This window comes from Mustelus asterias, chromosome 9 (genome assembly GCF_964213995.1).
Source record: "Mustelus asterias chromosome 9, sMusAst1.hap1.1, whole genome shotgun sequence".
In the NCBI taxonomy this organism is placed as follows: domain Eukaryota; kingdom Metazoa; phylum Chordata; class Chondrichthyes; order Carcharhiniformes; family Triakidae; genus Mustelus; species Mustelus asterias.
The window spans coordinates 78,669,193-78,682,164 of NC_135809.1; positions in this window are offsets into that span (position 1 = coordinate 78,669,193).

Consider the following 12,972-nt stretch of genomic DNA (forward strand, 5'->3'; position numbering starts at 1 on the left):
AAGGACTCCGTAGGACTTTCCAAAGATTTTCTAACATTTTCTGTTTTTAAAGAACTTCCTGACTAATGACAGGAAGACCTGTGACAATTAATAGATGTCATGTGGAGCTATTTGCATTGTCCTAGATACTTTTGGGTTTGTCAAGAGACAAAGATTATGTCTTTGGTTTCCCTGGATGTCCAGAAACCACACGGGGTCTTCAGAAGATTGTCTTTGCTGACAGGTAGCAGGTGGTACAGGAAATTTCATGTGAGAATCTTCTTCAGAGCAGATGGAAGGGATATGCCTCTAAAGCTCCGACAAATTGATTTATCATCCTCGAAATGAAACAATGATGGCATTTTAGAAGACGGGAGGTAGGATCCCTTCCCAGATTTTGTAAAAAAAAACTCCCCCAGTATCGCAACCACAATCATGTGAAATCAGCCCTGATGGTCTGGACAGCACATCCAGATGATTAATAATCGCTTTCCAAAGCAGATCCTCTTTTCACAATTTAAGGATGGGACTCGATCTCATTCTTTGTTCTAAACAAACTCAGGCCACTCCCTCACTATTTTTTCTGGTAATAGTAATATTTCCTGCTCTCACCCTGAACTGGAAAATAGCAATTTCTTCACATTCCCACCCCTCCTTCACCTTCACATAATTTATCCGATTCTTCCCTTTGATTTCTCTATCTTGATTGCTGGGGATAGACTATCAACGAATATTCACTAAGCCCATTGACTCCCACAAATACTTTCACTACATTTCCTCACACTCCGCCTGCTGTAAGAATCTCATTTCATCCAGTTTTACCCCGCTCCCTGTAAGAATCTCATTTCATTCTCCCAGTTTCTCCGTCCCCCCGGAATGGGTTCTGATGTTTGGACATCTTTGGACTGTGGGAGGAAACCAGAACACCTGGAGGAAACCTGCGTTTCCAATATATTTTCCTTTTTCCTCAGCCGAGGATTCCTCTCCAATGTCATTGACAGGATGCTTGACCATGTCTTCCCATATCCCACACTTCTTCTCTCACCCCTCCCTTCCAGAACCACAAAAGGGCTCCCTTTGTGCTTACCTTCCACTCCACCAGTCCTCCATATTTATTGGATTATCCCCCAGTGTCACAGCACCATCAAAATGTCCCCTTTCAGAATTCCAAAGGGACAGTTTCCTCCATGCCATCCTGGTCCCACTTCTCAATCACCCGCAACACCCTTCTCATAGCCCCTTCTCATAGCACCTTCTCAGGCAACCCCAGGAAAAGCAATGCCTGCCCCCATCACCTCCTCCCATCTCATCCAACCAAGGCCCAAAACAATCCTTTCGGGTGAGGCAGTGATTTGCTTGTATTTCTGTATTCACTGCTGATAATATGGCTTCCTCTGCACTGAGGAGAGGAAAGGCAGATTTGGGGACCTCTTCACACCTTTCTGTCTGCAGTTGTCACCCTAATGCTTCAGTAGCCTGTCATTTTAATTCACTGCCCTTGTCCCGTGACACAGTCCAAATGAAGCTCAATGTAAACTTCAGGAACAGAAACTCATTTTCAACTATTACAAATCAAAATTACAAACCATTCTTTTGGACGGCAGCTGTTGGTGACGTTTCTGAGTTTTCAGGAACTGGGAATTCGTCTCAGTTCAGCCAAGTTAGTAAAGGAGAAAAACAGATGGCCAGAACTTCCCTTTCCCACAGCAGAGGGCAGCATTACACTCGAAAACAAATCACCCTTAGAGAGCACTGCTATCAGGGTGAGGAAGACCCACTTCCACACATGGTCAGATCAGAAAGCTCCCCCATCCCCACCACAAGTCCACTGAATGATTGATCAGGAACTCATAGGAATCATCATAGAAACCCTACAGTACAGAAAGAGGCCATTCGGCCCATCGAGTCTGCACCGACCACAATCCCACCCAGGCTCTACCCCCATATCCCTACATATTTTACCCGCTAATCCCTCTAACCTACACATCTCAGGAGACTAAGGGGCAATTTTAGCATGGTCAATCAACCTAACCCGCACATCTTTGGACTGTGGGAGGAAACCGGAGCACCCGGAGGAAACCCACGCAGACACAACGAGAATGTGCAAACTCCACACAGACAGTGACCCGAGCTGGGAATCGAACCCAGGTCCCTGGAGCTGTGAAGCAGCAGTGCTAACCACTGTGCTACCGTGCCGCCCCAATACTGTCCAATACTCCTCCACCTCTGAGTGATTGATCAGGGTCAGTCTGACCCTCCATGGCATGGTCAGGGCTAGATGGAGCACCCCCCTCGCAATTAGCATCAGAAGGACTCATGTCCCGGATATTTTGCATCAGAAAGACCCCTCACCCCTGATAAGCAGCATCAGATGGAACCCCCCCACAACCCCGCAGCCACCCAGGTGATGGGGGTCAAATGGGCATCATGCTGCAGAATGGTTATATTTTTCAGATAGTTAGGCTTTGAAGAATGGAATTGCAGTCTAATCTTCACATTCCTAAGCTTTCATTTTACACAGACAGAGCTTACAGACATGCACCTCCAAATCCAACAACCATTGTTTCAGTCTGCTCCTGTTTAATGTCTCTTTTGATCCATACATAATATTGCCAGTAATGAGGAACTAAGTGACCCTGCTATCAGGTCCAGTGTAAAACAGATTACTGATTCACTATGAGCCTATTACACACTCCTGTCCTGGCAATTTCATCCCACAAACCCACTCACAGCAAACTTTCATTGGCAATAAAATGAACAGAACTCCAGCCATGATTGCACCCTCTTACGCCAAGATCTCTAATGCTCTCGAGCCTACTCTGCCATTTGATAACATTGCCCACATTGTACCACTGACTACAACACAAAAGTATTTAATTGGCTGTGAAGCAATTTGGAGCAATGTGATAGATGCTGTATAAATGTAGGTTTTGTATTTCTTTCATTACACCGACATGCAGTAGGCAGAGTGACCGTAACAATGGTGAGACTGGAGGTCTAATGCTGATTCTCTAAGTATAATTAATCACAGAGCAATCAACTGATTTCAGGGAAGTGGCTATGAAGAAATCATTGCATTTACAAAGCAATTGAACTCTGTTCAATGTGGTCTTGAGAACTGGATTCTTCTTCCCCCAAAAGCTGTCACACAAATTCTGTTATTCATGATGAATTTACACCTAAAACAGAAAAAAACATAAATAATAAATAAAAAGCTCCAACAACAGAGCAAGTGTGACAGCAATATTCATAGAGAAATAATTTTTAGAAGTAGTTAAGGGATTGGATTTCGTGAAAGACCCTTTATTTTGTTTCTCTGGAATTTCAATGGATTTTTTTGGCCAACGTTACAATAGACGATTAGGAATCCTCAGCCCCAGAGAAATATTAGTCCTATACTGTGACTACCTTTGGCTAGATTTTAAACAAGATGGTGCAGGGTGGGGGTGAGCCTAGAGACTCAGCAAAAGGGATGGCACAGTGGTTAGCACTGCTGCCTCACAGCACAAGGGACCCGGGTTCAATTCCAGCCTCGGGTGTCTGTGTGGAGTTTGCACGTTCTTCCCGTGTCTGCATGGGTTTCCTCCAGGTGCTTCCCACAGTCCAAAGCTGTGTGGGTTAGGTTGATTGGCCATGCTAAATTGCCCCTTAGTGTCAGGGGGGTTTGCTGGGTAAATACATGAGGTTACAGGAATAGGGCCTGGGTGGGATTGTTGGTGCAGACTCGATGGATCAAATGGCATCCTTCTGCACTGTAGAGATTCTATAATTCTTTTATAAAGAGTAACAAAGTGGCCGATAGTGAGTCAACACCCAGTTTTGCATCATTTCCCCGCCAGCAGAACACCCCCCCCCCCCCCCCGCCACACCCCCAACCACACACACCGCCACCCCATGAAACATTTCCCCAGCGCTGTCTCCTAGCTCTGCTCCCTGCAGTGCCCGGGCATATTTCTCTTCCCCTCTGGGGCTGTACTCACCTGTGCGCTTCCAGCAGGTACTGCTTGTCGGGTGCATTTTGAGAGGGACCTATCCCAATTCACATTTGCATGCTCTCACTCTAATATGAATAGACAGTTTAACATGGAGGGATTAGCAAGCAGAAAGGCCTGATAACCATGTTTATATTGATATAAATGAGGATCCAACTTTTATCCCAGGGATTCCCATTACATCATTGGTGGGGGGCAGGGATAATGTATCGGGGAAATCCTGTCAGTGTAAAAGCCTTTTTGGGACTCGCACACTATTTTCCGTCCCCTCTGCCATCCCCCATTCCCCCCAAAGGCAGGAGTAGAAAATCTCCCCCATTGTATCCAACTTTCACATTTAGGCAACCATTCTCTGCCATCTATTTGAATTAGCCAGGCAACAAAAGATACAAATTGAGCCTAATTTTGACAAATTGTTTAGATTGTCTTTACAGAAGCATAAACCTCCAAACCCAACCACAGTTTCAGTCGATTCCTATGGAGATGCACAGGTGAGTAAAGCCCCCAGAGTGGGGAGGACCATTGCCGGGCACTGTCTGTGCACTGCACAGGGCAGTGCTGGGGAAATGTTCCACGGGGTTGGGCTTCTTGACATGGCACTGGTATACAGTCCAAGACGTGTAGAGCAGAGTGGGCAGGACAATTGTTCTATAGACTGTCAGTTTGTGAGGCAGACATACTCCTTTGAATGAATTAGATGGGTTTTTTAGGACAATTGTTTCATGGTCATTATTAGACTTTGAATCATATTTTTATTGAGCTCAAATTTCAGCATCTGCTTTGATGGGATTCAAACCTGGGATCCCAAAATATTGGTCTGGATCTCTGGCTCCTGGTCTTGTGACAATATCACTTTGCCACCATGTCCCCTTACTGTCTTCATGTTTGTCCTTTGAAGGTGAAGATGACCATCTGGAGTGTTTGAGAGGGTTTCCGTGGTGCGTGACTGCTAAGACTGACCTGTGCCTGGAAGGTTCTGCTGTAGATATGATAGGATACCACAGACAATTGAGTTTTGGATGATTTGCTGTCTCAGGATTTCCTCTCCTTGTATTTTCTCTCTGCCTCTGATATGTGTTTGTGTTTGAAGATGGCTGCACCATTTTATATTTGGTTATGTAGATGCAGCAGTCCTGGACAAGCCTCTCCCAGGAGTCAAAGTCAATATCAAAATTCCTAGCTAAGCTTTCAGAGTGTCCTTCCTTTAATCACCATGAGATTGCACCCCAGACTCAGGCTGTCCAAGAAGATTTGTTTTGCTAAGTGAATGTTAGGTATCCTGGCTACATAACCAGCCCAACTCAGTTGTGGCTGTCCCAATATAGTGTGGATGCTTGATATGCCCACTCAGGGAACACCTCAATGTCTGATATTTTTCTTATCATCTGATCTTCAAAAGCTTCTGGAGGCAGCTCAAGTGAAAATGGTTGAGCTTCTTGACTTGGCACTGGTATACAGTCCAAGACTCACCCTGTGTAGAGCAGAGTGGGCAGGACAATTGTTCTATAGACTTTCAGTTTGTGAGGCAGACATACTCCTTTCCCAGACTGATGTTCAACGTTTGCCGCAGGCTATGCTTGCTTTTGGAAATTCTTGTGTCCCGTCATCAATATAGACAGCTCGAGAGAGAGTGTGCTGCCAAGATAAGTGAACTGCTGACAGGTTCTTGTCATGAACTGAAACTGTGGGGTTGAGATGGGGTTTTCCTGGAGCAGGCTGGTACATTACTTCAATTTTCTTTTTGCTTGTCATAAGGCCAAAGACATTGCATACAGTGGAGAACAAGTCCATGCTACATTGCATATCTGACACTGAACTGGAAGACATTGACAAACAGGGAAACAAGAAGCATTGCCTTGGAGAACCTGGTCTTTGCCTGGAGTCATCTAAGATTGAGCAGCTTCCTGTCTATGTGATATCTGCTTTTGATGCCAGGATCACCATTACAGAAGGCATCAGAGAGCATGGAAGAGGAAAACATGCAGATCATTGTGATGAATTTCTCCATTACCTTCCAAAGGCCCTCACCGTTGGCTATGTCCAAGGTCTTAGTCAAGTCAACAAATGTGGTGTAGAGGTCTATGTTCTATTACTGGTTGTGTCCTGGAGCTGTCAACATTATATCAGTGGCTCCTCAACATTTTCTGAAGTCGTTCTGACTCTGGCAGAAGATCTTGGTCTAGATGTTGCACTAAGCAATTCAGAATGATTGTGGTAAATCTTTTACTGGCAACGAAGAGGAGTAAGTTTCCTCTTTGATGCTCACACGATTGGTAAGTACCTTCCAGATGATCCTTCCCCTGTTCTGATGAAATGTCATCTCAACTTGAAATGTCAACTCAGTTTCTCTCCACAAATGCTGCCTGACCTGAGTATTTCCAGCATTTTTATGTTTTTATTACAGATTTCCAGCATCTGCAGTATTTTGCTCTGGCAAATGGCTTCCCACTTGTCGACGTGAACAGTGGAGACTCCTCTGTATTCTTGTGGGGTGGTTCATTTCTCCCACAGTTCAGTGGTCATCTTGGCCTGGTACTGACCTCCAACTTCTCAGACCACTTCTGGGATAGCTTTAGCTCCCAGGGTTTTGCAGCTACACAGGGTGGGAGGGTCATCAAGAGAGCAGTTGATAGTGACTTGTGGCAGCCTGTTGATTGCTTCTTCACTGATGGATGAAAGCCAGTTAAGGACATGGTTAGAGTGCACTCCCCTTCTTTCTAGAATTTGTTTTTTTTCCTGTGAGCAGTGTTGACCTGTCAGCACTGAAGATTGGTGATGAACCAGTGGACTGGTGTCCATAGACACATTTCAGAGCATCACAGTGTTTGTGATCTGCATATGACTGAAGTTTGTCTGCTTTCTGAGTCAGTCTATTGGACAGTCCTGCGGATAGTTCAGTGGGCTTCATGCTTGGATAGTGATGACTTGTCATTGAGGTGAACGCTGTAGAGATGATGTTTCTCTCCTTCAATGGTTTATAGATTCCCTCATTGTTTTCATTGAACCAATCTTGATGTTTATGAGAGGTAGAGGCCAAGGGCCTCTGGAGCAGTGAAGTACATTATATCCCTGAAGGTTGTCCAACCATCCTCAAAGCTGTAAATGCCCACTTTCATTGTACACAGGCAACTCGTGAGCCTCTCTGAGAGAGAGAGAGATTCTTCAAAAGCTTGAGTCTGGAGACATTGAGATGCTTCTGGGCCTTCATGCCTCGAGATGTATGGGGGAGGGGTGAATAGATCTTGATGTGTATCTTTTAAATGATAACATGACGATCAATCCAGCAGTCAGCGCCGCACATGGTTCTCATCACGTGAACGTCCTGCCTGTCACTCTGCCTAGCAATGACAGAGTCAATTAGAGGCAAATACATAGAATGAAGGAGCATCCAAGACATCTTGTTGTGATGAGGGAGGTGGAAAATTGTGTTGGGGATTATGAGCTCTTCAGCAAGAGGAGACCATTGATCTCACGACTGCCATCCATGATTGTTCTGATGACCCTTTTCCACACCTGGTGATCTGAAGTCACCGGGAATGATTAGCTGCTCTGACTTTGGCACATAACAAGTGAACAGTGGAGGTCAGCATAGAATTGATCCTCAACTTCATTAGCGTTGTTCATGATAGAGGCAGACATGCTAATGAGAGTTGCTTGCCTGGTATGGTGCAGGGGAGGTTAAGCACCACCATAGAACATTACAGCGCAGTACAGGCCCTTCGGCCCTCGATGTTGCGCTGACCAGTGAAACCAATCGAAAGCCCATCTAACCTACACTATTCCAATATCATCCATATGTTTATCCAATGACCATTTAAATGCCCTTAATGTTGACGAGTCCACTACTGCTGCAGGCAGAGCATTCCACGCCCTTACTACTCTCTGAGTGAAGAACCTACCTCTGACCAGGCACTCATTAACACCTTTGGGAAGGGAACTTACTGACATGATGGTTCAAGGGATGGCAAGGTGGCACAGTGGTTAGCACTGCTGCCTCACAGCACCAGGGAACTGGGTTCAATTCTGACCTTGGGTGTCTGCTTGGAGTCTGCACGTTTTCCCCATTTTTGCATGGGTTTCCTCTGGGTGTTCCAGTTTCTTCCCACAGTCCAAAAATGTGCAGATGAGGTGGATTGGCCATGCTAAATTGCCCCTTTATGTCCAAAGATGTACAGGTTAGGTAGATTATGGGGATTGCATGGAGGGGAGGGCCTGAGTGGCATGATCTTTTGGAGAGTCGATGCAGACCCGATGGGCCAGACGGCCTCTTTCTGCACTGAAGGGATTCTATGAAATCATTTTATGAAGGGAGCAACATCTATTTCAACTTCACATCATTCTTTTTTCAAATGATTACTCCAAAAGAAGATGTAGCCTGCACCGATTTCCTTAAGCTGCCCCTCCTTAGGTCGGTGAGTACCGCTGAAGGTGGTGATCTGGAAGTTGTACCTAGCCAATTCCTCCTGACAAGAGCGTTCTTCTCTCAGGTCAGTTGACTGTGGCATTGGCTGTTGTATTGTCTATGGCTCGGGGGGCTGCAGAGATCAGTTCAATTCAGGAGGTTCAGACAAATCTTAATAAAAACAGGCATGTTTATTTTTAGATGTGCACAGTACAGGCTTCAGACCCAATAATGTCATGGAGTGATCATGTGACCATTCTCTTAAAGAGGCCATACCACATATTAATTCTCCAAATATATGACATTGTCATGAGGGTTCATATGTTCTATTTGTCAGTGGTGACTAGTGTCACCTTAGCTTTCTTTTTAGGAATTGATTTATGACCGCATTGTTGGGATTGCTGCCAACTGCAGCCCGCTGCCCAGGGAGGTGAAGCAGACATGGTTTAGGGCACCTTTTCTCACCCCTTCCTCATACCAAGGAGGTGAGCAGAAAAGAAGCTGCTCAGTCACTCGGGATTGCTGAGTTCCACGTGACTAGGCAGCCTGTGTGCAGAGTCACAGTTACAGTTCCCAGTGAATCCACTGCTATGCTGCTCAATGGAGATGAGACCAAGATAGAGTCCATATTCTCAACTTGCGCTCAGGACGCAGACCAGCTGCGAAACACTGCCAAGCAGACGAGACAATGGAACTACGCCATCTACATGCACACCAAGAACAGGAAACTGGAGAAACTCAGCATCACCACCAGCAGCAACCAAGCCCCCCCCGCCGGTACCACAGTAGAAAACAGTACCACTGCAGGGAAGTCCATTGTCAACCAGATGAAATCGAAGTTCTCAGGCGAGGGCTCAATTTCTGCCCCACCACCAAAATAGACCCCATCAGTCTCGCAGCAGACACAGAGGAATTCATCAGGCGAATGAGGCTGCGGGAATTCTTCCACAAACCCCAAGAGGCCAACAGTGAACACAATGAGACAGCCAATGAACCGGAACAGCTGACAGCGGGATCCGAGGTGCAGCAACCGAAGAGGAAAGAGTCAAATTGGACTCCTCCGGAAGGCCATTGCCCTTGGCTCGACATGTATGCCCAAGCCGTCAGGAGGTGCATCAATGCCAGATTCATCAGCCGCACTCACAAGACAGTCCTGAATGTCACCCAAGCACAACGCAACGTCATCCGCGCTCTCAAGACCAACCGCAACATTGTCATCAAACCAGCAGACAAAGCAGGGGCTACTGTCATACTGAACAGAACGGATTACTGCAAAGAAGTGTACCGACATCTGAACAACGAGGAACACTATAGACAGTCACCCACAGATCCAAACAAAGAACACACCCATCAATTCAACAGACTGATCAAAACCTTTGATCCGGATCTTCAGAGCACCTTCTGTGCTCTCATCCCACGTACTCCCCGCATTGGAGATCTCTACTGCCTCCCGAAGATACACAAGGCCAACACACCTGGCCGTCCCATCGTATCAGACAATGGGACCCTGTGTGAGAACCTCTCCGGCTACGTCGAGGGCATCCTGAAACCCATTGTACAAAGAACCCCCGACGTCTGTCGCGACACTACGGACTTCCTACAGAAACTCAGCACACATGGAGCAGTTGAACCAGGAGCACTCCTCGTCACAATGGATGTCTCGGCGCTCTACACCAGCATCCCCCATGACGACGGCATTGCTGCAACTGCCTCAGTACTCAACGCCGACAACTGTCAATCTCCAGATGCAATTCTAGAACTCATCTGCTTCATCCTGGACCACAATGTCTTCACCTTCAAAGACCAGTTCTTCATCCAGACACATGGAACAGCCATGGGGACCACATTCGCACCTCAATGTGCCAACATTTTCATGCATAGGTTCTAACAAGATCTCTTCACCGCACAGGACCTTCAACCGATGCTATACACTAGATACATCGATGACATTTTCTTCCTTTGGACTCATGGCGAACAATCATTGAAACAACTATAGATGACATCAACAAGTTCCATCCCACCATCAGACTCACCATGGACTACTCTCCGGAATCGGTTACATTCTTGGACACACGCATCTCCATCAAGGATGGTCAACTCAGCACTTCACTGTACCGCAAGCCCACGGATAACCTCACGATGCTCCACTTCTCCAGCTTCCACCCTAAACACGTTAAAGAAGCCATCCCCTATGGACAAACTCTCCGTATACACAGGATCTGCTCAGATGAGGAGGATCGCAACAGACACCTACAGACACTGAAAGATGCCCTCATAAGAACAGGATATGGCACTCGACTCATTGATCAACAGTTCCGACGCGCCACAGCGAAAAACCGCACCGACCTCCTCAGAAGACAAACACGGGACACGGCGGACAGAGTACCCTTCATCGTCCAGTACTTCCCCAGAGCGGAGAAGCTACGACATCTTCTCCGGAGCCTTCAACATGTCATCGATGAAGATGAACATCTCGCCAAGGCCATCTCCACACCCCCACTTCTTGTCTTCAAACAACCGCACAACCTCAAACAGACCATTGTCCGCAGCAAACTACCCAGCCTTCAGGAGAACAGTGACCACAACACCACACAACCCTGCCACAGCAACCTCTGCAAGACGTGCCCCGGATCATTGACACGGATGCCATCATCTCACGTTAGAACACCATCCACCAGGTACACGGTACACACTCTTGTGACTCGGCCAACGTTGTCTACCTGATACGCTGCAGGAAAGGATGTCCCGAAGCATGGTACATTGGGGAGACCATGCAGACGCTACGACAATGGATGAATGAACACCACTCGACAATCACCAGGCAAGAGTGTTCTCTTCCTGTTGGGGAACATTTCAGCGGTCACGGGCATTCGGCCTCTGATCTTTGGGTAAGCATTCTCCAAGGCGGCCTTCACGACAGCGCAGAGTCGCTGAGCAGAGACTGATAGCCAAGTTCCGCACACATGAGGACGGCCTCAACCGGGATCTTGGTTTCATGTCAGACTATCTGTAACCCCCATGACTTGCCTGGGCTTGCAAAATCTCACTAACTGTCCTGGCTGGAGAGAATTCACACCTCTTTAACCTGTGTTTAACCCTCTCTCCACTCACATTGTCTGTACCTTTAAAACTTGATTACCTGTAAAGACTCGCATTCCAATCATTATCTTGTAAATTGAGTTTTGTGTCTATATGTGCCCTGTTTGTGAACAGAACTCCTCACTCACCTGAAGAAGGAGTGAGACTCCAAAAGCTTGTGCTACCAAATAAACCTGTTGGACTTTAACCTGGTGTTGTGAGACTCCTTACTGTGCTTGACAATCACCAGAGGACTGGTGAAACAGATGATGGATTGCAGTTCACAGAAAGATGATGAACATGACTTGTGTGTGAATTGGGTTATAGCAATGGAGAGGTGCTCATCGTCAGCCTCACTCTTTTGTCCTAGTCTATCTTGGTCCAGTCACAAAATGAGTCTAGATGACTGGATATAGATCTGGTTACAATGGCCAGTGACCAGGATGTCTTCTGTGTCTTGTCAAGCTTTACGCATTCCACAGCCCAGCATCTTTAAAACCATTGGATCTTAGATTGGTCTTACCCACCTAATCCACTGGAATCAGTCTTCATGCCAGGAAGACAGACACGTAAGTCACTGAGAGTAGAATATCCAATGGCGACCATCACCTGGTTTGTCCGACCCATCCCAATAGTTTACCGGGAGTACTTGGAGCCGAAGGGGAAAGCTGGTTGTTTGGGTGATGCCTATACAGGATGAGTCACTCCAGAGAGTACGGCAAGCCTGCCATGAGAGGTGCTACCTTTCTCTAACACTACATGTTCATTGTACAGAGTGCTGGAGCACAGAGCAGGATCTGTTGTCTACTTATCTGACTGTTCCGTTCACATTGAATAGAATAATTGATTTTCAAATAGACCACAACAGCTCTACCTTCAGTACTTACCTGCTTGTGTGGAGCGCAAACATCACCAAATGCATCAGTGACATTAAAACAAAGGTATTTCCAGTGCTATTTATACATCCTATCTTACGGTAGTTGCCAGGACCTATTTAGGAGTTAATGAATAATAAATTATCTTCCTGCTGCACCATTGCAGTATCTCCTGCCTCTCTTTCTCCTGCTAACTAGTGAATAAATCATCAATACACAGGAGGTTCCAGATAGTTCGAGGGTGCATTTGAAATGTTAAATGCGACTAATATTAATGCACTTAATAAAATGTCATTTCTCAATAAGTTCTTTTTTTGACTGGTTGCCCCAGGTAATATCAGATCACCAAACTCCGCCTCTACTGCTGAGATCAGAGCTCTGCGCTGAATGAATCCACATAAAATGCTGCTGCCTCTGACTGAATCCACAGCACTTGTGACTGACTTAAGGATGACTGTCCACAGGATCTCCTCCACACCGGACCAATTATCTGCTTGTTTTGTGTGAGGACTGAACTCCCAGGTCAGAGTAGTTGAAAGGATAAGTTCAGCTGTTGGTCAGTTCGGGGAAGCCAGGAGAATGCTGCAGATTTCTCCCAGGTGAAAGTTGAGCTGAGAATCGCTGGAACAATTCAAGCCCTGGCATT